The sequence below is a fragment of the Petaurus breviceps genome, unplaced genomic scaffold (genome assembly GCF_028583685.1).
Source record: "Petaurus breviceps papuanus isolate PSGF00001 unplaced genomic scaffold, PetGlider_PUasm1.0 90760, whole genome shotgun sequence".
Classification (NCBI taxonomy): domain Eukaryota; kingdom Metazoa; phylum Chordata; class Mammalia; order Diprotodontia; family Petauridae; genus Petaurus; species Petaurus breviceps.
The window spans coordinates 5,449,899-5,475,199 of NW_027187338.1; the positions used below are offsets into that span (position 1 = coordinate 5,449,899).

The following is a 25,301-nucleotide window of genomic DNA, read 5'->3' on the forward strand; positions in this document are numbered from 1 at the left end:
CTCTCTCTCTCTCTCTGTCTCTCTCTGTCTCTCTCTGTCTCTCTGTCTCTCTGTCTCTCTGTCTCTCTCTCTCTGTCTCTCTCTCTGTCTCTGTCTCTGTCTCTCTCTGTCTCTGTCTCTGTCTGTCTCTCTCTGTCTCTGTCTGTCTGTCTGTCTCTCTCTTTCTCACCACCCTGTTAACACATATTTAGTGAATAAAGGAAAAATGAAGATGAAAATAAAAATCTTGAGGTTATATTTAGGTAACTAAATCTTAGTTTTGAAATTTCTTTTTCCAAAACTTCTTTCCAGCTGCATTAGTTGCTTTTTCCATCACGATCTCTATCCACTTCCTTTTATTGTACATTCTGAATTTAGAATCAGCCAGCAATTCTTCCACCATCATTCTTTTACTTTGCCTCTTAGGAATTCGCAAATGATAGAAATCAGCTGGATTGCTGGCCATCTTTCCAACCTGGAAATATTTGAGGCAACCATCTCTATGATTTTTCTCGTAAAACCCTTGTAAAACCTTTTGGGGTCCAAACTGACTCTTATTTGCTGTGCTTTGAGCTAATTTTTCAGTGCAGTTGTCAATTCTGGAGCTTTCATACCAAACCAGCCATCTCCTGCTGGTTTTTTTTTTTCCCATTCCTCTTCTGTCTTTTTTCTTAAATTGAAATTATGATTCCTTGGATGGTAGGAGGCATTCCTTCTTTTCAAAATCAGGAGTAATTACAGTTTTCTACAAGAGCTTTTATTTGTTTTTCTCCTTTATTTGTGTAAGTGCATTTTTGTTAAAGTTCATTTTTTTCTGCATTATAGATACAAGTTTCCAAGTTGCTTAATACTCAGACCAGGTCCTATGCTGCTACTTTGCAACTTCAAGAGGTTAGACTTGGTGTTACTTAATAAGTCATCTTCATCTATGAACTCGACTTTATTTTTTTCCTGGTCTATAGGTTCCTTCTCTTTACTTTCTTGTTCATCATTTTCCTGCTCACTGGCTATTTCACTTGTTTTTTCTTCCTCTGTGTAATAATTTTCATCAGAATTCAATCCAAGGGTTTTATCAAGGATGAAGAATATATCATTTGATGTATTATCTTTTTTTTCTTTTTCTTTTTGGTCTTTATTAATTTGTTCATTTACTTTTAGTTTACAACATTCAATTTCACAGTTCTTTGAGTTTCAAATTTTCTTCTCCTCCCTCCTCTCCCCCCCCCCCCCATGGCGGCATACAATCAAGTATAGGATCTACAGATACTTTCACATTAGTCAGGTTATACAGAAGGATTGTATCAGATGGAATGAACAATGGGAAAGAGGAAACAAGACCAAACAAGAAAAAGAAAGAGAGCAGGTAATTTGCTTCAATCTGAATTCACACTCTGTTCTTTCTAGTTCTTTCTCTGGATGCACACATTTCTCTCCATCATGAGTCTTTTGGAGTTGATTTATATCCCTGCATTGCTGAGAAGAGTCCAATCTATCAAAGTTGGTCATCACACATATGTTGTGTCTGTAATTGTGTACAAATTTCTCCTTGTTTTGCTCTTCTCACTCAGCCTCAGTTTGCATAAGCCTCTCCAGGTAAATATGAAGTCCATCTGCTCCTCATTTCTTATGGCATAATAGTATTCCATTACATTCATATACCATAACTTGTTTAGCCATTTCCCAATTGATGGGCATCCCCTCAATTTTCAATTCTCTGCCACCACAAAAAGAGCTGCTATAAATATTTTTGTATGTATGGGTCTTCTCGCTTCTATGATCTCTTTGGGATACAACCCTAGGAGTGGTATTGCTGGGTCAAAGGATATGAAACTACTTATAGCCCTTTGAGTATAGTTCCAGATCGCTCTCCAGAAAGGTTGGATCAGTTTACAACTTCACCAGCAATGCATTAGTGTTCCAATTTGCCCACATCCTCTCCTGCATTTGTCATTTTCATATTTTGTCATCTTAGCCAATCTGACTGGTGAGATGTGGTACCTCAGAGTTATTTTGATTTGCATTTATCTAATCAATAGTGGTTTAGAGCATTTTTCATATGCTTATAGATATCTTTAATTTCTTCCTCTGAGAACTGCCTGTTCATATCCTTTGACCGATGTATTATCTTCTGAATCTTTTTCCAATGGAAACTTTTGCTCACTGCTCTCAATAAAACACAGTATATCTTCTTCATTCTCACTCTCTCTTCAGATACCTGGTGCTCATCATTGCAGAGAGCTAATAGGACAGAATTTACTAGGGTCCTTTTGGAAACGGGGCAGGGGGGTTTATCACATTATTACTTTTTAAATGTTCCTTTTCGTCATTAGTCATCTTCAATGATGCTTATTTTGCGGTCACTGTTGTCATTACAGTAATTTCTGTAACTCACTGATTTCCTCTACCTTTTCATTCTGTTTGCTCCCCTGAAAGAACAAAAGTTTTGCTTACCTTGTCAGTACCTGGGTTTTGTGCTCTGGTATTGACTGACTTTGAGAAGTAAATTGTTTTTCAAAGTTACTTTGCTGAAATTCTTCACAACTTATTTCTTTTTCCTCCTCCAACATATATGCTCTTTGCTTAAATTCTTTCTTTCTAAAGACTCCAACAATGGTTCTTTTCTTATGTCTTCTCTGTTCTTGTGGTCTTTCTTCTGAACTTTTCACTGAGGATTTATCATTGAATACCTGAATCCCATCTTTACATTGACTGGGCCTCTTTCCTGGAGAAGGAGCAGTCTGTTCAGTATCTGAATGTATTCACACACATGGATTCAGAGATGCTTCCTGGTTGGGAAGGAGCTACATGTTCATTCTGTTTACATTTTCTGGCTTATCCTTTTATCTTCCATTTCAGCTTGTGCACCAGTTTCTTTCTTTAATTTCCTGTTTGTTCGTTGCTGTTCTTTGGCTTCTGATGGATGAAATATCTGAGCACCATGACTCAGCATCAGAAGTTTCTTCAGTCAGTAAAGCAGAATCTAGATCCAATTTGAATTTAGACTCTCTCCGTTTGGCCTTTCTGGTTCTCACAGGAGATGCCAAAATGGCAGAAAGAATCTAGGAGTGAGAGTGATTCAGAAACTTTGCCTCCATCACCAGATTTGATGGATTCACTTTGAGTAATCTTATGTCTATTCCTGGCTTTGGATTCTGGCTGGAATTATGATAAGCCTTCTCTTAGTGATCTTGACTTTTGATTCCTGTAGTAGTCCAGAGGCATAAGAACAATTTGACTCAGCTTCCTAGACCTCTCCATCTCCATCAATGATCTGTGCTAATGAACTCTTACTTCTCTTCCCTGCTTTGACTATGGATCCTGCAGGAGGGGCTTGGAGTCAGAGTCATTTAAGGCCTTCATGTTTGCTGGTTGTTTGTTTTTACTCCTCCTTGCTCTAGGGGCAGGTGAACCCAGACCTCTCTAGGCCTCAGTTTACTTGTCTGCCAAAGGAACAGGTGTTATGGGAGATAACATCTGGGCTCCTCTCCAGCTCTACTCCTCCACTCTATGGTGAAGGTTCAGCACCAAGCCCCATCTGGGAGGACCATTTGCTCTGTTTGACCAGACCTGATCCTGAACACAGCTCAAACCTGAGGGTCCAAAGGGCTTTGGAATCCAAGACTGACTAAGGTACCAGAACCAAGAGAAGATTTTCAACTCTTCAGGTCCTTCTCTTGCTTAGAAAATTTCCAGAAAACATTGTACACAGGTACAGCCACATTGCACAATGACTAACTTTGAAAGACTCAACTCTTCTCAGCAATGCAAGGTGCTAAGACAACTCCAAAAGACTCATGATGGAAAATGCTATCCACACCCAGAGAAAGAACTAGAGTCTGAATGCAGATCGAAGTAGACTATTTGCTCTCTTTTTTGTTTTTGTTTTGTTTTGTTGTTTCTTCTTTCTCGTGGTTCATCCCATTGACTCTAATTCTTCTTTACAACACAACTAATGTGAAAATATGTTTAATATGAATGTATATGTAGAGCCTATATCAGATTTCATGCCATCTTGGGGAGGAGAGAGGGAAGAGAGGTGGAGAAAATTTAAAACTCGAAAGCTTATGGAACTAAATGTTGGAAACTAAAAATTAATTAATTTTTTTTAAAAATAAAATTTCAGTGTTCTTTGATCCATACAATGACCAAATATGACTCTGGAGGAATGATGATGAAGTTTACTTCTCACCTCCCAAAGACAGAAGATGAGACAGATGACTGAAGTGAGGCATGTTTCCCCATATGGTCAATATGCTATTTTCTTTTACTTGACTAAACCTGTTACAAAGCAGAACTCTGTGGTTGGGGGGATGAGGAGGAGAGGGAAAGCAATAATTAATGGGAAGTTCTAGATACAAAAGGATGAAAAGACCATCCACAGAACACAAAAATGTGCAAAGAGAATAGGGGAGGTTCACAATGGAACACTGAAACTGGCCAATTTTATTACTATCTCGATACATCTGATATATACTTCTTTTCAAACAAACTAAATGTAACAGAAGGTCATAACTTCACAATCCTTTCTCTCGCTTTTTTTTGTATGTGACTATTTCCATTTTTTAATTATTAAATTTATAATAAGAAAATATTTTGTTTTTTTTAATGAAAGAATTTTGGTGACTCCCTATTGCCTCTAGGTTAAATTGCAGGCTTTCTGGGGAACATTAAAAACCCTTCTGGCTTCAACATCTATTTCTAGGCTGACTCAACATCATCTTCCCATCTGTGGGGAATTTTAGGCCCCCTTGATGTTCTTTCCCATTTGCTCAGGCTATCCCTATGAGCCTGGACTGCTCTCTCTCCCTACCTTTCTCTCTTGGGATCTCTAGACTAAATTCAGGTACCATCCATGCTACATTCCCTCTGTTGTTATGGTTTATTCTGCTCCTGAAATTATTTTGTACTTCTGATTTTAAAGTGCCTGGCACATAGTAAGCACCGTGTAAATGTTATATTTACTTCATCTGCATACATATGGTTTTCCCCCTAGTTAAGGAGTACTTAACCTTTTAATGTATGCTCTGGACCTCTTTTGGTACTCAGTCTGGTGTTCTCAGAATCCCAGAATCATGTTAAATACATAAAATAAAATACCAATTATATTAAAAGATTAATTTTTCTCTTATCTGAGTTCATGGACTCCAGTTCATGGACTCCCCTTCCCTAAAAGAATTTATGTTCCTGAAAGAAAAGAACCGTTTCTATTTCTAGAAGTTATCACAATGCCTAGAACAGAATAGGTGCTTAAAAAATATTTGTTCTCTGAATCAGGAGCAAGGAACACTTTTGCCACAGGATAGGGGAAATCAGAAATGGATCTAGAGAAGGGCTTTCCTTGGTCAAAGATCTCCTGAGCCAAGTTATCCTAAACTGGGGCCTAGGAACCTTCTGGAACACTACCATCCTCAGAAAAAAGCTCTCTTTGGATCAGAGGGACATGTATTTTCCCATTCTTCGGCCTTTATCAATTGGGCTTACTCAAAATAATGGCTTCTTCTGGGCTCCCAACTAGCCTTTCTTGGAACTCTGCTTTGTCTTGTTGAAGTAGATCTCTGTATTTCTTTTATTATTTGTGCACAAAGTCTTTAATTTTTACTTTTCACAAAAACTGATTTTAGGCAATTCTTTCACATTATTATCAATGATACAAAAGCCTCCTCCCCCTCTTCCAGCCAAAGAAACTTGCCTCTCCTGGGGTCTCTGGATCACAAGTGGAGACTTCATTCAAATAAGGTTCCTAGGCATTATATGATTTATGGTCAACATACCATCCAGATTGACTTTATAATAACTTGAACAGTGTTCAATTAATCCTATCCCCCCAAATCCAGAATGCTAGTTTTGTTTCTTGGGTCTGTGTAACACTACCAGGTATGTGTCTTTGTTTTACATGCTAAGAACCTGTAGGGCTAGACAGAATTCTGCTAATCAAAGGTCTTCTGGAAGGGTACACACACCCACTGAAGCAACCCTACCAAGGTCCTGGAGACAATCATTCTGCTAAAGCCTTTTCAGATTCCCGAGGTCCCAGCATAGGTGGAAACCAAGTGGGCATCTAGGAAGCCCCCTTTCTTCCCAGTGATAGCCAAAGCCCCAGCAGCTCATGGCTGCTCCAGATTGGGTCGAGTGGAAAAGCTCGAATATTGGAGCCTGTGGTAGGATCCCTCAAGAGAATGCTCTCTGGGTTTGAGGTAGGGGGCCCTAGAATCTTGCCAGGGGTCACTTAATTTTAAAACAGCTTATCAAATTTCACCACCCCAAATCAGGAAATTCAGTCAGTAGCTCAGTGTCTTTATTTCTCTTTCACTTCTGCTCCTCACTTCCTATTCCCCGTGGCCATATTGCCCAAGCACCTATGCTCCCTTCCAAGAGTATCCCAGAATCTGGAGATGATTCCCTTTTCTTGATTCCCTTTTCCAGGGGAATGACTGGGCTGGAGGCCAAATCCACTGCTGGGATGGATGGGAGTATGAAGAAGTTATCTACTCTAAGATCCTCCTTTTGCAGATGGGGAAAATGAGGTTCAGGGAGGGAAAAATTGTTCTCAATCACCATTCTTCTAGACTCTTGACCTTATAGACCATTCCCATGACTGGAATGGAAAAATCTTAGGTCTGCCTTTGGAATCTTCTTCCCTTAAAACTCAGAAGAGGAAGCCCACTTTAATTAAATCCTTTATTATCTACTTACCCAAACTTCCAGCCCCAACTGAAAGTGATCCTTCAGCCTTAAGGTATTATTCCTTAAAAATATCTAGAGTGGGGCAGCTAGCTAGGTGGCCAAGTGAATAGAGCACTGGCCCTGGAGTCAGAAAGACCTGAGTTCAACTCTGACCTCAGACACTTAACACACTAGCTATGTGACTTTGGGCAAGTCACTTAACCCCAATTGCCCTCCAAAAAAAAACCAAAACACAAACATCTAGAGTACCTTACCAGTACCTCTTCTTTGCTACCCCCTCTCTTGCTTCTATCTTCTACCAATGAAATGCAAGATTCTTGAGACCTGAAGCTGGGGCACTTCAGTTTTTCTAATCCCAGAACCTAGCATAGTGCCCATTTTTTTGACCCTTAATAAATTTGTTGAAAATAAAAATGCTTTAGTAAAATATTTTTTTAAAAAAGTTTGTTTAATTGAAGGTTGTCTATACTCCTGCCACGGGTGTCTCTTCCCTCCCTCCTCGGGCTTCCCCCCACCCACCCCACTCCCCGGTTCTCCATAATCCCCTTCCCTGCTTTACCCTTCTCACCCTAATGCCCTTAGCCTAGCCCTGAATTAGGAATCTGTGGAATTCCAGTTGGGGCAATTGGCTCGAGTATGCCCAACTTTTCTACATTTGTGACAGGTGCGGACCGGCGTGGGCTTCCATCCCCAACCCGCCCCCGCTGACTGGAATTCCTTCTTGGTCGTGACCTCCCTTCCGATAGGGTGGGTTTTCTGGGAGCTTTTCTTGGGCCCCTTCCCAATGGGGGATGCCTGCACTTGGGAGAACCAAGGCCAGATCCCGGGCCCGGGCCCCAACCCAGAATGACGGCCCCGTTGGAAGGAGATCTGGTCCGCCAAAGCGGCCGCCTCCATGGCTGTCTTGGGCTGCTGGGCCAGCACAAGTTGGCAGAGCTGCTCTGGGAGCTGGTCCACCACGTGCTCGAGGCGGATCAGCTCTATCACCTCCTCGCGCGTCATCGCCCCGGCCTTCTCTACCCAAGCGCCGACCAGCCCGGTCACCTGGGCCGCGAAGTCCGTGTAGGGCTCCCGGGGCCGGGGCCGCAGGCGGCGCAGCTGGCGCCAAAACAGCTCGGGCCCGTAGGTGAAGCTTTGATTCGCCTTCTCCTGCGAAGTGGTCCAAGTCGGTGGGTGCCCCGCGCCGCCCCGAGCATCCTCCACTGGGGAGACCCTTAAGTGCTCTCCATTTGGGCCCGACTGCATGGGACGCCGGCTCATAGCCTCGGGCATCTCCCGCGGAGAAGCACGCTCGGGCGCTTTTAGGAAGGTTCTCGGCTGTTTGCCCTCCTCGGAGCGTGGATCTTGGGAGTTGCTCTCCCCGAGGTTCTCCAGGACGAGCTCCAGCCGCTTAATCGCTTTGCCTCTCGCCCTCCAGCCAAAGAGCTTCCGGGAGCTACCCGGGACTCCTCGTCTGTCCGAGCTCGGGCGCTCATCGCCCTCACCGTTGCCCGCCCGCTCTGTGGAGGTGAAGGAAGAGTCGGGGGGCTCGGCCTCGGCCTCAGCCTTGCTCATCTTCCCCTGTGCTTTGCCCCTCCCTCCTGTGGCTCCGCCACCACCCTTTCGGGCTGCAAATGCCCCAATCCCCACTTGGTCCCGGCTGGCCTCTGTGGGGGAGGGAGCTCTCTCCTCCAAGTCCTCCTGAGACCCCGCGTCGTCCCAGCCTGCTGAAGGGGGCTGGGCCGCCTTGACTGAGGCGTGAGTCTTCCTGTTCGGCCGTCTTGACGCCCCTGAATTCTCCAGTAGCCAGCTACGAAGGTCCTTGGTTGTGGCAGACTTGGGGACTTCTCGGCCCAGCACTCTACAGACTGCCTTTAGGTCTTTCTTGGACATCACCTGGATCTACTCCAAGTTTAGGGTCTCCATGGCCTCCAGATCTGCCCCCACAAACACCGCTTCGGTGTCCTTTTGAGCAGCAGCCCCTAATCTGGAGTTCTCTACTGGCTGCAACAGGATCTCAGACTCACTGCTCTAAACCCTGGTGCCCAGCCGCCGCGATCTCTGCCAATGCAACTGAAAAAACGAAGCCCAGAGGCCTGGCATATCTTTGGCAGCTGGAGGTTCAAGGCCTTTTTCTTCACTAGGTTGCTCCCCTACCTCCTTACCAAGGTGACCAGGGAAATTGAAGGGGCTTCCCTGTTGCTGGACCGCCAGCAGCACAAATTGTTTCTGTTTTCAAGCTCAGGACAAAGTTAGGCTGTAAAGCTTCGATGAGGAGTCAAGATGAAGAAGGTGAGAGACCTTCAGTTAATCTTGTCAGACCCTGTCTGACCCTGTTCAGTCCTGGGGTGGCTTCCTCCCATTTCTGTCGTCCAGTGGGTCAAAGAACAAGTCTTCCATTCTTCTCCCTGTCACTTCGATATCTAGGGGGCTGAGGGGCTTTTAGATGCTACTGGAGCATCTCTTAACCCTAACAGTCCCCTTTGAACCCTTCCCAGGAAGACATTCAAATGTCAACCAACCCACTCAGGCTCTAAGAAAGGACTCTGAGCCCAGCCCTGAGGTGAATAAGGGAAAAAGGCTTTCTCACCAGGCAGAGCTAGGGAGCCTGAAGACAGAAGGGGCCCCTGAATCTGGGGTTTTCTATACAGACACAGGAGTAAAATGTCATAAAATCAGATGTCAGAACTGGGAGACCTTAGAACATAGAACACAGTACATAGAATGTCAGCACTGGAAAGAATTTTAGAATGTCAGAGTCAGAAAGGTTGCCTGAGAGACCATCTGGTCCAGTCCCCTCATTTTGCTAATAAGGAGGCTAGAGGCTGGAGAAGTGTCTGAAATCACAAAGTTAGGGGCAGTTCCATCCTGGAAAGGAGAGAAAGAAAAAGGGGGAGGAGACTGGAACAAACTTGTTTCTAGCAGCTGCAGGTTCTTCTCTGTTCTTATCTACTTTATACTCCAATCTAAATGGATTCCAGACTGAACATGTCTGATGTTTTCCCTAAGTGCAGAAAGGACTAAACCTTTATGACTCTGCCCATGGAAAGTGCCCCACCCCCATAAAACCTTTAATTGCAATTAAACAAACTTTAAGTATGTAAGACAATAACATATTACACACTACTATGTGTAAAAAATACTGCTAGGTTCTGGGGATACCAACATTTTTCAAATGGTCCCTGCCCTGAGGAAACTTATAGCTTACTGGAGGGTGTGTGTGTGTGTGTGTGTGTAGATACACTTACTGATCAGTACCTAAAAGACCTATGGGAATTTCCTTTACTTTTCCAGATTGCTATTTCTAGCTTTAAGTGTGTGTGTGTGTTTGTTGTTGTTCAGTCATTTTCAATCAAGTTTGACTATTTGTGACTCTATTTAGGGTTTTCTTGGCAAAGATTTGTAGTTTGCCATTTCCTTTTCCAGCTTACTTTAATAAGGAAACTGTGGTAAACAGGGTTAAGTGGCTTACCCAGGGTCACACAGCTAGTAAGTGTCTGAGGCCAGATTTGAACTCCGGAAGATGAGTTTTCCTGACTCCAGAACCAGCACTCTGTGCACCATGGTGCCACCTAGTGCCCAAAAGTTTGAGTTGGGTGACTTTTTCTCAGTCATTGTTTTCTGTATCACTCCCTTTCATCCAGGATTCTAGGTATCCTTAATGTATAAATTTTCTCCTTGTAGAAATCAAAGTTAAGTGCCAGACCACATTCATAAATGGAACTGGATTCACTTATTACTTACTGTCTATTCCCATTGTCAGTGCAGCTGCCATTTTGGGAAATTCCTTTCTTTAGTAGAATAAACACTTGTATTTAGTATGAGATCTTGTGACCCTTAGGACAGCTAGGTGGCATAATGGATAGAGTGCCCAGCCTGGAATCAGGGAGACTGGTCTTCTCCAGTACAAATCCAGCTTCAGCCACTTTCTAGCTGTGTGATCTTGGCAAGTCATTTAATCCTGTTTGCCTCAGTTTCTTCATCTGTAAAATGACTTAGAGAAGGAAATGGCAAACCACTCCAGTATCTTTGTCAAGAAAACCCCAAATAACAGGGGAGGCCAGGTGGTGCAGTGGGTAAGAGTGCCAGCCTGGAGTCGGGAGACCCTGGATTGGTTCCAGCCTCAGATACTTAACACCCACACAAAGTAACTGGCGGTGTAACCTTGAGCAAGTTACTTCACCCCAATTGCTTTAAAAAGAAAAGAAAAGAAAACCCCAAATCGGGTCATAAAGAGTCAGAGAAGACTGAACAACCCTTTCTGATTTCATGTTGAAGTAATAATTTCTTTAAAATTTATCAAAACAAAAAAACTTTTTTTATCAAAACCCTTTGCAATTCTTAGCTTGCCTGTTAAAGGTCAATTGTTGTTCCCTTGCTAACTTTTGTTAAGAAGTCTTACTAGGCAAGCTCTTCCCATATCATCCCTCCAGAAAACCCTACTTCAAAATAATTCGGAGGATAATTATGAGAATCTGCCTTGGGAAGAGGCAATTAGTCCTCCTGAAGACCAGTCACAAGTTCAGAAAAGTTGTCCATGAGCTCAGTCACCTGAATCTTGGCCAAATAGTGCCCCTAAGGCCTTCACAGGCAAATGAAAATGAAGGCCTTACCTACACAACAAGTGAGGTGTTTCACCTATGTAAGCAAGAACAATTCAGCCTCAGATTGTACCACCTTCCTTTGATAGATGTGGGAGTTTGCTGTCTGTATGAAGAAAGAAAGATACCTCCTTGTAAGAATGTCAGAGGCAACCACAATTCTAGCATCCCTTTTCATCTTCTCTGGACTAAACCAGCAGTCATCATTCAATAGACTCTGCCTGGATAGATAAACTGTGCATTGTACTCTGCTTTCACTTTAGTGGGACGGTGGGAGTACATCATATAACCATCTATTTAGAAAACATTTGCTGCTCAGTGGTGGGGCATAACCTAGGGAGCCCAGTAACTTCTCCAATTCTAAAATCAGTCCCTCTAATTGAGGATCGAAAGGCTTATAGAGTTTAAGTGACTTGCCCACTATCTCACAGCTACTGATATAATATAGAGATAATATTTGAACTGAAGTCCTGCTCCAAGTCTGTCATTCTGTCCACTAGATCAGGCTGGCTTTCTAACATGCATATGGATAAGTAACAATAAAACAATCTGAGAAGGGAGAACACATCAAAACTAGGGGAATGAAAGAAGGCTCCATAAAAGACGAGGCATCAAGCAGAGCATTAAAGGAATGCTTTTGGACACAGCTGTGTAAAGGATGAGTTAGAGTAAGAAGAGACTCTCAATTTGGATAGTGTTATAATAGTCTGAGAAGGAGATATTGAAAACCTACCCTAAGCTGGAGGCAGTGTGCATGTATATAAGGGGAAAGGGATCACATGGAAAACCAAAGAGACTTGGTAATTGACTGAATGTTGGGCATGAGGGAAGGAAAAGCAAGAGTCAAGGACAACTTGAGGTGATGGAGCTAGATGATTGAGATCATAGTGGTGACCTCCACTGAAATCAGGAAGTTTATTGCAGAGGCAGATTTAGAGAAAATAATGAGTTATATTTGGGACATACTGAGTTTGAGATGCCAATGAGATTAGGTGATGTACACTCAGCAGCTGAAATTTGGATTCCAAAATTCAGGAGAAAGATTACAGCTGAATATATAAATCTGAGATTCATATGCACAGAGTTGATCATTGAACCCATGGGAGCTCATAAACAAAGGAATAGCATGGAATGAGAAGATTGGAAGACCCAAGAAGAGCCCTGAGGGAAAAGCATCAGAAATTCTCTTCTCCCCAAGACAAATTCTACATTTTCTCCTTCTATTCTACTCTTTTCTCCCTCTCCATTTATTCCTTTACTGAAATAAGAGAGGCCTTCCTTGTGAGTTCTCTTCTCTCCTACTCTACATCTCAAGATTCCTTTGTATCAGCCCCCTGCCCCATTTTCTCCTTTGTTCTATTCTCCAAAGAGGTGTTCCTTCTCCTTGCCAAAACCAACTCTTCTTCCACACTTGATCCATCACCTCCTATGTCCTCAACAGGTTTACATAACTCCCTCAATCATCCCCTCTATCCAAGGTCCATTGCAACCACTTTTAAGGACTTAAGAGGTTTTCACAGAAAAGGCAGAGAGACATATATGTTGAAAGTCATTGGTCTTTATTTGGCACTCACACACATGGCATCTGAGACTCCCTTGGGGATGTAAAGAGAGTGAGACAAGGAAAGAGAGGACAGAACATATTTAGATCACAGTCACTGGAGAGACAAGGACGTAGTCTCTTAGGGGCCAGTATACACATGACAATCAGCCAGTAGAAGGGAATCTGGATCTCTGGGGAGGCAATCATCTGGCCAAGGCAGGAAGAAGAAGGGGATTGTAGCAGCAAGCACCCCAAGCGTCCTCAGGGTTTGCAGCTACCACAGGTTCTTGGATCTGCTTTGTTAAAGGAAAGCAACTCAAAATGGGTTAACAAGCTTACTTTAATCAGTCAGACATATATCGTTTACCTTGTTCAGGAGAAAAGGTCAGCACCCTGAACCTCAAAGTATACAGGCATAATTATCAAGACAGAAACATCAAGTAGACAGATTTCCAAACTGTCCAACCATTACATCCATACCCAGTCAACATCTGGGTTTCCACATTCTGGGTTTTTCAAAGCCGGGGGACTCTCAACAACGGCTTCCCAGAATTCAGATCAAATCACAGAACACTTCTCAAAGTGAGTCCCAAAACAAAGCTACACATCAGGGCTTATATAGCCTTCTCCTGGCTCAGAGAATGTAACAACCTTATTGACCCACTGGCCAATCAAAAAGTATCTACTGAAAAACAAGCCTCCCACCCCAGGCTCCAGGTGCACGTTAGCCTAGGGGCAGGGAAGATCTTTAAATCTGCATTTCCATTACAGGGATCAATGATTCTGGGAGGTATAACCCTCATAACCTTGAGCTTGCATTGCAATAGTCGGTCCTCTAAGTTTAGTGCACACTCAAAGCTGTTCCTTGATGCAGGCTTGGGACAGGTTCACTGCGTTTTATAGGAAAGAGAAGGCACAACTGATTGGTTTCCCACCTCTGGTGTCACAGTAAGGAAGCATCCAAGGGTTGGTTAGGATGCTGGAAGTTTTTATCATGGAAGATTCAGGCATAGAGAATTCCAAGAAAAGTTATCCCAGTCAGAAGGAGGGAACACATCTAGAGCAGAGATACCTGTACCGAGGGAGACTAGACTCAGAAAAACAGATTTCTAACTGTGAATACTCATTGCTTCCACTTTCTTTCTACTCACTTCTCAATTCCTTGTGGTCTGAATGCTGACTCCAACACTGGACTAAAATTGCTCTCTCAGAGGTTACTAATAGTCTTATTGTTAAATCCAATGTTTTTCCCCTCAATCCCCACCCTTCTTTACCTCTCCTTAGTGTTCAATACTGTTCACCACTGTCTCTTTCTGGATATGTCCTCTTCCCTCAGCTTTCATGATGCTGCTCTCCTGGTTCTTATCTTAGCTCTCTGACTCATTATCTCCTTTGTTGGATCATTACTGATGTCTTACCCTGACTGTAGATATCTCCAAAGGCTCTGTCTGGGGCCATCTTCTTTAACCATACCTTTTCTATGAATGTTCTCATAGGCCCCATGGTTTCAATTATCATATCTTTTCAGATAGCTACAAAGTCCATCTTGCCTTTTAAAAACTATTTTTTTTAGTGACAGAACCAAGATGGTAGAGAGAAGCCAGGAAGTTACCTGAGCTTTCCCCAGTTTCCCTTAGAAACAATGTTATATGTTACATGTGAGCATGTGTATATATGTGTACAGGTATACATAGATAGAGGGCATAGGACCAATTTAATAGGAAGGGATGATACTTAAAAAGTGAAATTAAGAGGTGAGAGAGGAATATAATGAGAGGAGATGGGGAGAGACAGAATGGGGTAAACTATCTCATATAGAAGATGCAAGGGGAAATGGTTACAATGGAGGGGAAGAACAGGAAGGCAAAAGGGAAAGGTTCAATCTTATTCTCATTGAATTTGGCTTAGGGAGGGAATGACATACACACTAAATAGGGTATCTCACCCTACAGGCAAGTAGGGGTGGAAGGGGATAAGAGGGGGGATGATGGAAGGGAGGGCAGGCTTTGGGGGAGGGAAGTTGGAAGCACCCACTTTTGAAAAGGGACAGGATCAAAGTAGAGAATAGAACAAGTGGGAGGTGAGATAGGAGGGAGGGAAATACAGTCAGTCTTTTACAATATATCCACTATGGAAATGTTTTGCATAGCTACACATATACAACCTATACTGAATTGCTTATCTTCCCAGTAAGTCTGTATCTGTATCTGATCATAAAAATGGGAAAAGGACCCATATATACAAAAATATTTATAGAAGATTTTTTTTTTGTGGTGGCAAAGAATTGGAAAATGGAGGGGATGTCCATTAATTAGGGAATGACTGAACAAGTAAGTGGTGGTATATCAATGTAATGGAATACTATTGTACTATAAGAAATGATGAGCAAGAGGACTTCAGAAAAACCTGGAAAGACTTATATGAACTGATGCTGAGTGAAATAAGCAGAAGCAGGAAAGCATTGTACACAGTAACAGCCACATTGTCCAGTGACTGATTTGGATAGAATTGGTTCTTCTCAGCAATTCAAGGATCTAAGACAACTCCAAAAGACTCATGCTATCCACATCCAGAGAAAGAACTTTGAAGTCTGGATGCACATAGAAGCATACTATTTGCTCTCCTCTTTTCTTGTGTTGTTTTGTTTTGTTTCTTTTTTCTCAGGGTGCTTCCCATTAGTTCTAATCCTTCTTTACATCATGACTAATGTGAAATTATGTTTAATACAGATGTATAAGTAGAGCCTATATCAGATTGCATGCTAGCTTGAGGAGGGGGGAAGAGAGGGAGCAGGAGAAAATTTGAAACTCAAAATATTATGGAAGTGAATGTTGAAAACTAAAAATAAATAATTATTAAAAATAGAATTGGTCAAATTGGAAAAAAATTCATTGAAGAAAACTTCTTTTTTTGTAGTTTATTATTTTTTTTAGTTTACATCACTTATTTCCACAAGATTTTGAGTTACAGATTTTCTCTCCATTTTTCCCCTACCCACCACCCCAAAACATCAATCCCACTGAATATCCCCTCCCCCATTCTGCTCATTCCTATATCTTCCCCCATCCCACCTCCAACTTTCCAGTAGGGCATGGTGGATCTCTATGTCCCAGTGCCTGTATATCTTATTTTCAATTTACATAAAATAATAATAATATATTTTTAAACATTTTATTTTAAACCTTTTTTTAAAATTTTTTTTAATCAAATGCTTTGTTAACTTCTAGTTTACGTCATTTCTGCAAGATTTTGAGTTACAAATTTTCTCCCCATTTTTCCCCTACCCACCACCCCAAAATATCCCCTCCTCCAATCTGCTCTCTCCCATATTTTCTCACATAACCCCTCTGACTTTCCAGTAGGGCACAGTGGATCTCTATGCCCCAGTGCCTGTATGTCTTATTTCCTAGTTACATGTAAAATAAAATGTATCTTATCCTATAAGGAAGTAGGAGAAGAAAAGGGAAAGAAAAGGGAAAGGGAGGACTGATGGAAGGGAGGGCAGATTGAGGGAGGTAGTGGTCAGAAGAAAAACTCTGGTCAGGAGGGACAGGGTAAAAGAAGAAAGAAAAGTATAAATGGGGTAGGGGAGGAAAATACAGAGTAATCATAACTGTGAATGTGAATGGGATGAACTCTCCTATAAAATGGAAGTGGATAGCAGAGCAGATTAAAAACCATAATCCTATTTGCAAGAAACACATTTGAAGTAGAGAGATACACACAGGGTAAAGGTAAAATACTGGAGAAGAATCTAATATGCTTCAGTTGAACTAAAAAAAAAAAGAGCAGGATGGGCAATCCTGATCTCAGAAAAAGCAAAAGCAAAAATATATCTAATTAAAAGATAAGGAAGGAAACTACATCTTGCTAAAAGATACCATAGACAATGAAGTAATATCAGTATTGATATTATACACCAAATGGCATAGCATCCAAATTCTTAGAGAAGTTAACTTAGAGAGTTACAGGAAGAAATAGACAGCAAAACTATACTAGTGGCGGACTACAACCTCCTTCTCTCAGAACTAGATAAATTTAACTACAAAACAAACAAAAAAGAAGTTAAGGAGGTAGAAATTTAGAAAAGTTAGATATGATAGACCTCTGGAGAAAATTAAGCAGAGATAGAAAGAAATATACCTTTTTCTCAGTGGTACATTGCACCTACAGAAAAATTGACCATATATTAGGATATAAAAACCTCACAATCAAATGCAGAAAGGCAGAAATACTAAATGCATACCTTTCAGATCATTATTCAATAAAAATTATGTGTAATAAAGGGCCAAGGAAAGATACGTTAAAAACTAATTGGAAACTAACTGATCCATTCCTAAAGAATGAGTCAAATATCAATAATTTCATCAAAGGGAATAACAATGAGACATCACATGGAAACTTATGGGATACAGCCAAAGCAGTTCTTAGGGGAAATTTTATATCTTTAAATGTTTCAATGAATAAAATAGACAAAGAGGAGATAAATGAATTGGTAATGCAACTAAAAAAGGTAGAAAAAGAACAAATTTCAAATCCCCAATTAAATATTCTGAAAATCAAAGGAGAAATTAATAAAATTGAAAGTAAGAAAACTATTAAACTAACAAATAAAACTGAGAGCTGGTTTTATGAGGGGAAAAACACAATAAAGTAGATAAATTGACAAATTCACCACCAACAAAGAGGAAATTAAGCAATAATTAGGAGCTATTTTGTCCAACTCTATGCCAGTAAATCTGACAATCTAAATGAAATAGGTGAACATTTACAAAAATATAAATTGCCCAGATTAACAGAAGAGGAAATAGAATACTTAAGTAGCCCTATTTTAGGAAAAGAAATTGAGAAGGTGGCAGAGTAAAAGCAGGAACTTGCTTGAGCTCATCCCCCAATCACCTCCAAATACCTATAAAAAATGATTCTAAACAAATTTTAGAGCTACAGAACACACAAAATAACAGAGTGAAATAAATAGATTTCCAGCTGAAGACAGCCTGGTAAGCTAAAAGGAAGGGTCTATTGCACCAGGCTGGGAGCAGAGCAAAGTCCCATGTGGGCCATGCCAACACAGACTGGGGGTACGGATGAGGCTGGAACAGACCTCATGGCACTGAATCACTGGCAGCTGTGGCAGGTTCCAGACTTCTCAACCCACAAATGCCAAAGAGAAAGTAAAAGGTCAGCGGGGAAACTCTGTTGGATCTGGGTGAGAGAAGAGTGTGGTCCTGCTCCTGCCCCTGGGGTAACAGAGGTGGTGGTGGTGGCTGTGGGGGCAACAACTGCAGCAGCAGCTGATGCTGCTTTCAAAGCTCCAGGCCAACAGATGTAGGAGGATTAAGTGGCTGATCAGAGGGTAATTTCAGAAATCTCTTTGCTGGTGCTGAGGCAGGATTCTCTTGCTTTGCCCTGCTTGGATCTGGATTACAGTCTTGGGTGATGGTTCTGGGGTGAGGAGGAGTGCTGGCGTGACAGAACTTGCAGCAGTTGTGGAGAGGGAGTCCTCACAGTTCTGAGGCAGGTGCCTAGAAATGGATCTGACAACAATTGTGCAAAACCCCAGAAATTTGGGACACAGCACTCTCCACTCTGGAAGCAGAGTTCTACCATGGTAAAGAGCTCAAAAATCAAGTAATTGACTGGGAAAATGACAGAGAGAAAAAAAAATGAGACTATAGAATCTTTCTTTGGTGACAAAGTAGATCAAAACATAGAACCAGAAAAAGACAACAAAGTCAAAACTCATGCATCAAAGGCTTCCAAGAAAAATATGAACTGGGGGGGGCGGCTAGGTAGCACAGTGAGTAAAGTGAGTCAGGAGGACCCAAGTAACTAGCTGTGTAACCCTTGGGCAAGTTACTTAACCCCAATTGCCCTGCAAAAGGCCAAAAAATAAAAAAATAAAAATATGAATTGGTTGTAGGCCATGGAGGAGCTCAAAAAGAATTTTGAAAATCAAGTAAGAGAAGTAGAGGAAAAATTGGGAAGAGAAATGTGAGTGATGCAAGAAAATCATGAAAAATGAGTCAACAGCTTGCTAAAGGAGATCCAAAAAATAACGAAGAAAATAACACCTTAAAAAATAGACTTACTCGGGAGCCAGACTGACAGAGCCGAGGCCAGAGCTGCTGTTAACTCTGCTGTCGCAGTACCCCCCCTCCCCGCGCCCCTTCCCCCAGCCGCCGGTGGCCGCCGTTAGACAATAGGAGCGGCATCCCCGGAGGGCGCAGGAGGCAGGAAGCTGCGGCCACCGGGCAGCGGCCCAGAGCGGGAGCAGGGCCCGGCGGCGGCGGAGGGTGGGCGGCCCAGAGGAGGCAGCCCAAGCGGCGGCAGCAGCTGCGGCCAGGGCGGAGGAGTCGGGCCGAGGCCTCGGCGGGCACCAAGCTAGGCGGCCGGGAGGAGGCGGCGGCGGGGGTGTCGTCTTTGGCGCGGCGGCCTCTGCCTTCCCTCAGCCCGCAGCCCTCCCCTCCTCCCCCCCCCCCCCAAGAGTGACATGATGTTTCCACAAAGCAGGCACTCGGGCTCCTCACACCTGCCCCAGCAGCTAAAGTTCACAACCTCAGATTCCTGTGACCGCATCAAGGATGAGTTTCAGCTCCTACAAGCACAGTACCACAGCTTGAAACTGGAGTGTGACAAGCTGGCCAGTGAGAAGTCGGAGATGCAGCGTCATTATGTCATGTATTATGAGATGTCCTATGGCCTCAGCATTGAAATGCACAAACAGGCTGAAATCGTCAAGAGGCTCAATGGAATTTGTGCTCATCTTGCCCTACCTTTCACAAGAGCACCAACAGCAGGTCTTGGGGGCCATTGAGCGAGCCAAGCAGGTAACTGCTCCAGAGCTGAACACCATCATCCAGCAGCAGCTCCAGACTCACCAGCTGTCCCAGCTCCAGGCCCTGGCCTTGTCCTTGACTCCTCTGCCTGTGGGCCTGCAGCCTCCTTCTCTGCCAGCTGTCACCATGGGCACTGGCCTCTCCCTTTCTGACCTGGGCTCTCAGGCTTACCTCTCTAAGGAGGATAAGAATGGGTATGATGGGGATGCCCACCAGGACGACGATGGTGACAAGTCAGATTAGAGTCACAGCACTGGGAGTGGGAGAAAAGGCTTGGTATTTATGGTGGCTGCTGGCACCCTGGCACCTCAGTGCCAGCTGGCCCATCTAAGACGTCACCCCCAGTCCCATAGCTTTCACTGTTCCCCTGCCCTCTGCCAGCCCCTTCCTCCTTCCCCTAAATCCCTTGGGGTGTGAATGGAACCAGACCGGATTGGAAGGGAATAAAAGAATGAACCGATCTCAGGTCCAAGCACCTTCCCCCCTTCCCTGTGCACATATGTAATCGACCCCCTCTCCCCCCCATTCAGCCTGTTTGCTGTGCACCCAGCACAGCAGTTCCCCAGTACCCTCCTGGTACTGCATGCAATCACGGATGCCAGCTGGCCCCGGGTTCCTGCCCTCCATTCCCCCCTCCCCATGTAGAGGCTCTACCCTGCCCCCCTCCTCCTTTCCTCCCACCTGCCATTTGCTTGCCTGACTCCTCCCAGGCTCTGCTCCATCACCCACCTAACCTGGGACCTGAGCCCCTTCCCTTTGGGCCAGGCACCAGGAGAGAGCTCAGCAGCAGGCATTTGGGGGAGAGAAGGTTGGATGGAGAGGACCAGAGGGACCTGCTTCCTCTCCCACCCCATGCCCACAAATAAAGATAAGGGTACTGCAAAAAAAAAAAAAGATAGACTAACTCCAGTGGCAAAAGAGGTCCAAAAAGTCAATGAGGAGAAGAATGCCTTAAAAAAATAGAATTGGCCAAATGGAAAAGGAAGTCAAAAAACTCACTGAAGAAAATAATTCCTTCAAAATTATAATGGAGCAAATGGAAGCTAATGACTTTATGAGAAATCAAGATATTATAAAACAAATCCAAAAGAATGAAAAAATAGAATACCATGTAAAAAATCTCATTGGAAAAACAACTGACCTGGAAAATAGATCCAGGAGAGATAATTTAAAAATTACTGGACTACCTGAAAGCCATGATCAAAAAAAGAGCCTATACATCATCTTTAAAAAAATTATCAAGGAAAACTGCCCTGATATTCTAGAACCAGAGAGTAAAATATAAATTGAAAGAATTCACTGATCACCTCTTCAAAAAGATTCCAAAAAGAAAACTCCTAGGAACATTATAGCCAAATTCCAGAGTTCCCAGGTCAAGGAGAAAATATTACAAGTTGTCAGAAAGAAATATTTTGAGTATTGTGGAAACACAATCAGGATAACAAGATCTAGCAACTTTTACATTAAGGGACTGAAGGGCTTGGAATATAATACTCTGGAGGTCAAAGGAGCTAGGAGTAAAACAAAGAGTCACCTACCCAGCAATACTGAGTATAATGCTTCAGGAGAAAATATGGATATTCAATGAAATAGAGGACTTTCAAGCATTCTTGATGAAAAGACCATACCTGAACAGAAAATTTGACTTTCAGATACAAGAATAAAGAGAAGCATGAAAAGGTAAACAGGTAAGAGAAATCATAAGGAACTTATTAAAGTTGACAATATTTATAACTCATGAGATTTTCCTCAGTATTAGCATAGTTGAAGGGAATATATATCTGTGTATATAGATATATGTATGTATATATGGATATGTGTGTATATATGTATGTAAACATATATTTATGTGTATATGTATGTATGTGTATATGTATCCATAGACAGAGGGCACAGGGTAAGTTGAATATAAAAGGATGATATCTAAAAAATAAAATTAAGAGGTGAGAGAGGAATATATTGGGAGAAGGAGAAAGGGAGAGATGGAATAGAATAAATTATCTCACATGAAAAAGGCAAGAGAAAGCTGTTACAATGGAGGGGAAGAGCATGGAGGTGAAAGGGAATGAGTCAATCTTACTCTCATTGGATTTGACTTAAGGAGGGAATAACATACACACTCAATTGAGTATCTTACCCTACAGGAAAGTAGGGGGGAAGGGGATAAGATGGGGTATGATAGAAGGGAGAGCCAATTGGGTCGGAGGGTAGTTAGAAGCATACACTTTTTGTCTTTGCTTTTTGGAGGGCAATTAGGGTTAAGTGACTTGCCCAGGGTCACACAGCTAGTTTTTGTGTTAAGTGTCTGAGGCCAGATTTGAACTTAGGTCCTCCTGACTTCAGGTCCAGTGCTCTATTCACTGTGCCACCTAGCCATCCCCAAAGCATACACTTTTGAAAAGGGACAGGGTCAAAGGATAAAATAGAATAAATGGGGGGGCAGGATAGGATGGAGGGAAATATAATTAATCTTTCACCATATGACTACTATGGAAATGTTTTGCATAACTACACATGAATAACCTATATTGAATTGCTTGTCTTCTCAGTTGGGGTGGGTGAGGAGGGGAAAAGGGAGAGAAACTGGAATTTAAAATTTTAAAAACAAATGTTAAAAAATTGTTTTTACATGCAGCCAGGAAATAAGATATACAGGTAATGAGGTATAGAAATTCATCTTCCCCCACAGAAAGTAAGGGGTAAGGGAGCAGGGAGGGTATGGGGGGAGGGGGGGAGAAGAGAGGGCAGATGGGGTAATCAGTATGCTTGCTATCTTGGAGTGGGGGATAGGGGAGAGATGGGGAGAAAATTTGGAATGCAAAATCTTGTGGAAATAAATGTTGAAAACTAAAAATAAATAAATAGAAAAAGAAATTGAAAAAAGCCATCAATGAACTCCCTAAGGAAAAATAAATCTCTAGGGCCAGATGTATTTCCAAGTTAATTCTACCAAATATTTAAAGAATAATTAATTCCAATAATTTATAAACTATTTGGAAAAATAGACAAAGAGGAGTCCTGCCAAATTCCTTTTATGACACAAATATGGTGATGATACCTAAACGAGGAAGAGCAAAAACAAAGAAAGAAAATTATAGACCAATTTCCCTAATGAATATTGATGCAAAAATTTTAAATAAAATATTAACAAAGAGATTACAGCAATTTATCACCAGGATTATAAATACAATATGACCAGGTGGAATTCATACCAAGAATGCAAGATTGGTTTAATATTAGGAAAGCTATCAGCATAATTGACCACACAATAACAAAACTAACAGAAATCATGTGATTATCTCAATAGGTGCAGAAAAAGCTTTTGACAAAATACAGCACCCATTCCTATCGAAAAATATTAGATGGGGTGGCTAGGTGGCGCAGTGAATAGAGCACCGGCCCTGGAGTCAGGAGGACCTGAGTTCAAATCCAGCCTCAGACACTTAACACAAAACTAGCCTCGTGACCTTGGGCAAGTCTCTTAACCCCAATTGCCCTCCAAAAAACAAAAAGAAAAGAAAAGAAAAATATTAGAGTATAGGAATAAATGGAGTTTTCCTTAAAATAAGTGGTATCTGTCTAAAACCATCAGCAAGAATCATCTACAATGCCATGTAATGTTGGGCAAGTCACTTAACCCCAATTGCCCTCCAAAAAAAAAAAGGCAAAAAAAAATCATCTACAATGGGGATAAGCTAGAAATATTCCCAGTAAAACCAGGGTGATACAAGGAGTACCATTATCAACACTGTTATTCAATATTGTGCTAGAAATATTAGCTTTAGCAATGAGAGAAAAAAAAAATTGAAGGAACAACAAAAAAAAAAACACTTGAAACAATCAACAACATTAGGAAAGCTGCAGGATAGAAAATAAACCCACATAAATCATTAGTATTTCTATATATTGCCAACAAAGCCCAGCAGTAAGAAATAGATAGAGAAATTCCATTTAAAATAATTGTAGATGATATAAAATATTTGGGAGTCTACCTGCCAAGACAAACCCAGGAATTATATGAACACAATTGCAAAACATTTTTCACAAAAATAAAGTCAGATCTCAACAATTTAAAAAATATTAATTGCTCATGGGTAGGTCAAGTTAATACAATAAAAATGACAATTCTACCTTAATTAATTTGCTTATTCAGTGCCTTATCAATCAAAGTATCAAAAATTATTTTATAGAGCTAAAAAAGATAACAGAATTCATCTGGAAAAACAAAAGGTCAAGAATATCAAGGGAATTAATGAAAAAATGCAAAGAAAGGTAGACTAGTCATATCAGATCTAAAACTATATTATAAAGTGGCAATCATCAAAATTATTTGGTACTAGCTAAGAAATAGAGCAGTGGATCAGTGGAATAGGTTAGGTACACAAGACACAGTAGTCAATGACTATAGTAACATACTGTTTGATAAACTCATAGACTCTGGCTTCTGGGATAAGAACTCACTATTTGACAACAACTTCTGGGAAAACTGGAAAATAGTATAGCAGAAACTAGCAGAGACCACGATCTCACACCTTATGCCAAAATAAGGTTGAAATGGGTATATGATTTAGACATAAGAGATGATACCATAAAATTAGTAGAGTAAGGAATAGTTTAGCTGCCAGATGTATGGAGAAGGGAAGAATTTACAACCAAACAAGAGATAAAGAACATTATCAAATGTAAAATAGATAATTTTGATTACATTAAATTTAAAAAGTTTTGCACAAATAAAACCAAAAATAATTATAAGGTAAGCAGAAAGCTGGGAAACAATTTCTACATCCAGTATTTCTAATAAAGACCTTGTTTCTTTCGTTTTGTTTTGTTGCTTTTTGGAGGGGGGACGATAGGGAAATTGGGGTTAAGTGACTTGCCCAAGGTCAAATGGCTAGTTTAGTGTTAAGTGTCTGAGGCTGGTTTTGAACTCAGGTCCTCCTGACTCCAGGGCCAATAATCTATATACTGTGCTACCTAGCCACCCCAAGACCTCATTTCTAAAATATATAGAGAACTGAGTCAAATTTATAAGAATACAAGTCATTCCCCAATTGATAAATGGTCAAAGGATATGAACAGGCAGTTTTCAGAGGAAGAAATTAAAGTCATCTATAGTCATATGAAAAATTACTCTAAATCACTATTGATTAGAGAAATACAAATTAAAACAACTCTGAGGCACCCCATCACACCTATCAGATTGGTTAATATGATAAAACAGGAAAATAATAAATGTTGAAGAAAATGTAGGAAATTTAGAACACTAATGCATTGTTGGTGGAGTTTTGAACTGATCCAATCATTCTGGAGAACAATTTGTAACTATGCCCAAAGGGCTATAAAACTGTGCAACCCCTTTGATCCAGCAATACCACTACTAGGTCCATTGTACCTTAGAAAAGGAAAAAGGACCCACATATACAAAAATAGTGGTGGCCAAATATTGGAAATTGAGGGAATGCCCATCAATTGGAGAATGGCTGAATGAATTGTGGCATGTGAATGTAATGGAATACTATTGTTCCATAAGAAATGGTGAGCAGGCAGAATTGAGAAAAACCTGGAAAGACTTACATGAACTGATGCTGAGTGAAGTGAGCAGAACCAGGAGAACATTGTATACAGTAATAGCAACATTGTGCAATGACTGACTTTGTTAGACTTAGCTCTTCTCAG

The 25,301-nt window shown here is 41.6% G+C and overlaps 2 pseudogenes; one reads left to right on the top strand and one right to left on the bottom strand.

Annotated features, from left to right (window-relative positions):
* Nucleotides 1-253: 253 nt before the first annotated feature.
* On the bottom strand, nucleotides 254-8,535 carry LOC138146171 (deoxynucleotidyltransferase terminal-interacting protein 2-like; annotated as a pseudogene).
* Nucleotides 8,536-19,202: 10,667 nt separating this feature from the next.
* On the top strand, nucleotides 19,203-20,519 carry LOC138146370 (TLE family member 5 pseudogene; annotated as a pseudogene).
* Nucleotides 20,520-25,301: the final 4,782 nt, after the last annotated feature.